The sequence below is a fragment of the Microtus ochrogaster genome, chromosome 24, assembly GCF_000317375.1.
Source record: "Microtus ochrogaster isolate Prairie Vole_2 chromosome 24, MicOch1.0, whole genome shotgun sequence".
Taxonomy (NCBI): domain Eukaryota; kingdom Metazoa; phylum Chordata; class Mammalia; order Rodentia; family Cricetidae; genus Microtus; species Microtus ochrogaster.
In genome coordinates, this window is record NC_022024.1 from 26,004,480 (window position 1) to 26,009,316 (window position 4,837).

The following is a 4,837-nucleotide window of genomic DNA, read 5'->3' on the forward strand; positions in this document are numbered from 1 at the left end:
CCATCTGTAATGAGGTCTGGCGCCCTCTTCTGGCCTGCAGACATACAGACAGAATATTGTATACATAACAAATAAATAAATAAATATTTTAAAAAAAAAAGAACGAACACCCTCCTCCTTCTCCTTACCCCCTCCCCCCAAAAAAATGCCTACATAAAATTAATAGCCTTGCTTGGAGCTAGAGAGGTAGATACCCTAGTGGTTAGAAGTATCAGGTCTCAAAAAGGACCAAGGTTCAGCTCCCAGAACCCAGCGTGGTGCCTCAAAACCATCTGTCAGAATCAGGCAGCCGCGGTTTCCTAAGGCAAGACAGTGATGTTCAGAGGATTGATGGTAAGCTAGGAACCGTCTTTCCTTGCTAAACCTTTAAAACCTAAGACAGCCATTACCTGCCCCAGGACAGATCAGACCTCTTCTCTGTTCCCAGAATTCCTTGGAGTTCTCTTTGGGTGCATTCTGGACCTGCTAAGGTGCGTTTAAGTCCCTGAGACATTCTCAGGAAGGCAATATTATGTTGACCGTCAGCCCTTAAAAGGTAATACTGTGGGCACAGCCTACAGAAGGGAAGTGACCATAGACTCTGGCCAATGCATGCAGTCTTCAATTACTAACAGCCTTCTCTTTGACTCTCGTCACAGTTTGGTTAATAAATATATTAGTCAAATGACATGGTCACTGCAGCTGCGCAAGCCCCATGATGGGCCTGGCTCCTTCAACGTTTCTTCCCTTATCTTCCCTATCTGAAGTACCTTCCCTATTGCTTGCCTTCTTTCCCCAGACGCACTTATAGCTTTCGGGCTTCAGGTCCAGCGTCTGTCCTCTGGGAAAGGTTTCTGAGGGAGTCATGTTGACACAGGTCACTGGGCCACCTCGACAGTTTCCCCCTGGCATGGGGCAGCTCGGGTATAGATATTGGCATCTCCTCCTCCTCTACCCGTCCATCTCCGTCTGACATAGCATTCCTGGTCTTGACTTTGTCTTTTGTTGAGACGTGGTCTCTTCTGTAGTATATAGCTCTGATTGTCCTGAAGGAACTTGCTTTGCAGACCATGTTGGCCTTGAACTCACACAGACCCATCTGCCTGCCTCTGCCTCCCGAGGGCTGGGATTAAAGGTATGTATTACCAAGTCATCCTGGGTCTGAAAGCATGGATAGTGACTATTTTTATATCCCTAGGGTTCAGTATAATAAATACTTGGTGCTTATATTGTCAGTGAATGAAAAAGGTCCACGTCATGGGAGAATAATAGACCACTTATAGCTTAAGAATCTGAAAATATCCAGAAGTCTTAGAATTCACAAACTTACATAGTAATGGGACAAACCCAAGAACCTGGTGGTTAGGAGAAACGTGATGTACATCTTGTTTTGTATTAACTGGCCTGTCCTTAACTATGACTGGTATTCCAAAGGACAACTTCTAATAACACTGGCAAGCTAACTTTTTTATTCACTTCCAAATTCCTAGTCTCCTACCTCCATCTTACTCATAAGACACAACTGACTCATAACCCTTGAGCCGTACAGAGAGGCTTTCAGAAACAACACAACCCAGTGAGCTGGCTCAGAAGATAAATGCACCCATCCTCGAGCCTGAGGTCTCTGGAACCCACATGGGGGCTAGAAAAGACTCTCCAAAGTTGTTCTCTGACCACTACATGTGTGCCACCAACACACCAACACACATACAACACACATACAACACAAATAAGACATTGAAAGATTAAAAATAAGATACAACTTACATAATTTTGTTTCCCCTTAAGGCCAGAGACAACACTCTAAAAAAGCAAAGAAGGAACCTCTTCTCTTTAAATCTCTTAGAGTTCTCTTAAAATGGGCCTGACAGCCAAGTATGGCTGATTCCATTAATCCCAGCACACTAGAGACAGAGGCAGACCTGGCCTACACAGTGAGTTCCAAGAAAACCAGAGCTACACAGTGAGATCATGTCTCAAAACTCAAACAAAGGGCTGGAGAGATGGCTCAGTGGTTAAGAGCACCGATTGCTCTTCCAGAGGACCCGGGTTCAACTCCCAGCACCCACATGGCAGCTCACAACTGTCTGTAACTCCAGTTCCAGGGGAACCTGACACCCTTACACAGACATAGACACAGGCAAAACACCAATAAACATAAAATAAAAATAATAAATTATTTTTTAAAAAACAACAAAAACCCAAACCAAACGCTCAAACAAAATGCCCCTTCTCAGGCCTGATTGATAAATACCTATAACCTGAGATGTTCAGAAGACTGGGAAAGATCTGAGTTCAAGGCCTGCCTGGGCTAAGGACAGCTGGGGCAACAATAAAACTGTCTCAAAATCTTAAAAAAAAAAAAAAGTTAAAAAAATATTAACTCACTGGCTGAGAACTTACCTGCCTACTATTAAGTAAAAGGCTTTATTTGGGCAGGTGGGGCGTGAGGCCATTTCTCCTACATTATTGCAAAATAAACATGACTGGCTGAGTTGTTTGCTCCATGCCTGCACATGCGTGGTGCTGACACACGGGTCCGCAGGGAGGCTCTCTTCACTTCGCAAGAGGCACTGGAGTGTAGTCAGGAGAGCCCACGGGCAGTGACTCATTCATGACTGACCAGGGGAAACCAGTGCACCAGCACTGGTGACTCAGGACAACCCTGTGCTTGGTTACACGAGGAGAGATCCAACCCCAAGTAGCTAATTTAGCAAGAGGCTGCCTTTCCTCCAGATTAAGACGAGATGGAGAGCCACTGTGTCCGTAAAGAATGCAATCCGATACAGCTGCTTGGAAGGAGAGCAAGAGGCTGGAAAAAGTCAACTTCCTTCTTCCACATGGCCAGGACCCCTGAGGACAGAGCAGCCAAATATGGATACAAGACCGCTTCCCCAGGGATTACATTGTTACACACGATGGGCACAGTGACCCCATCTCTCAATTTAATGTGCATCCAAGTTAGACAGAGGATCTGAAAGAGCCTCACCTTTTTAACTGGAAAATTAGCTCTGAGCCACGATTGAAGTCTAGCTAAGAAGCCTGTGAAATAACAACCAAGGCCTAGACTATCTGAAGGTACAGTCTTCCAAAAAGGGGGAGCAACTCCTTTTCTTTCATCTATTACTTTCAAAACACAAGTCCATTTCCTGCAGGTCCCGTCTAAGTGGACTTTAAGAAACTCCAAGCAGAGTCACGATGATGGAACATTTGATTGGAAAACTGAACTTGCCATATCTAACTGGCATCCATGACAAAGAACATCATACTTAGAAAGTCCTGCTATGTGGTTTCACTTGTTTATTTGGCCTGGACAATAGGCATTCCCAGTTTTATATACAGGATGACTCAGAGAGGTTAGGAGACTGCTCAGAGCCAGAGGCTGGATCCAACACTAGCATCCTTTACACCAAATGCCAACTGTCCAAGGAGGGAAGAGACCTCGCTGTACAGTTTTTATCTCCTGAAAAACGATGGGAGATGTCCAATCAGCAATGGGCAGTTCAATCACACAGTCCACCAATGTGGCAAGGAAGCCCACAAGGCAATGTCCCAGTGGCTAAGAGCTTGGTTCTGGGGTCAGAAAGGCCCGATTTCAAATCGCGTATCAGTTGTTGACTAGCACCAGGGCTAACTAAGCTCTTAGTTTTCTACCCAGAAAATGAAAGATAAAAATTACTGGCCCACCTGTCAATCTGGCCCAGTTGGTGAAACAGCAAAGGACAGTATGTATTGATTATTAGAAAGCTCACAAGCATGATTAGTAAGAGTACAAATCCATTTAGTTTGTTGACCTAAGAGTACAACATCGCCATGAATGAGCACTAAAATAACTTCAATCCAGTTTATGGAAAAACTGTCACATCGGACCAATTTACGCTCATATCTATTTAGGTAGGGAGTCTCCTCAAATACTCCATTTGCTAGTCATCTTTCTTTCCTAAATGTAGGGATGGCTTAGATCAAAAGGAAAAAAGGTACAAAGACTTCTGGCTCCAGTGTGACTGCTAGAAATAATTAACACAGCTATGACTTTATTAAGTCAGCTTTCTTACCAACGTTACAAAGACCCTGCCAGCTCTTGCAACACATAATTGAATAGAAAGAGATAAACTTTGAATTGGCAGTAACCATTTTGGCTATCTGTTGACCGAAAAATGACTGCATTTTATATAAACGATGATGTGTACAAATAAGCAAAAACCATGTGAGTGTTGTTCCAACAGCTCACTGTGAATAACTTTAAAGGACAACTGTCAGAATTTCAAGTTATTCTTGGGATAGCTCATCCTTTGGTAAGAATCTAGAAAAACTGAGCTGAAGAGTATCATCAGACCCATCAATAAAATGTTCAGGTTATGTTTGCTCACAGAGATTATGACATAAGTTTGGTTTTTTGTGGTTTTGAAACAAGGTCTCACTGTATAGTCTTTGTTGTCCTGGAACTGGCTATGTAAACCAGGCTGACCTCAATTCAGAGACCTCCCTGCCTCTTCCTCCCAGTGCTGTGACTAAGTATATACGACTATACCGAGCCCTCCCCCACTTACATACACATGAAAACTGTGGATTAATAGTTTCAAGAATGACCTAAGTTATGAGCCGGCCATCTACAGACTCACTAAAGACAAATGTACCAGTGGCGTTGTCTGTCAATGGTAATTTAAGGCTGGTCTCCAAATACAGGAACCCAGCTAACTTCAACCCTTTCTTCCTGCCTGGTGGTCCTTATTCTGATAGTGTAAGTCTGGTCGTATGGAATCATCCTTGTACTGCCAAGAATCGGGTCAAAAATAGCCTTTAATCATACAACAAAAGTATATGCTCTACTATGTTCATAGCAGCATTGTTTGTAATA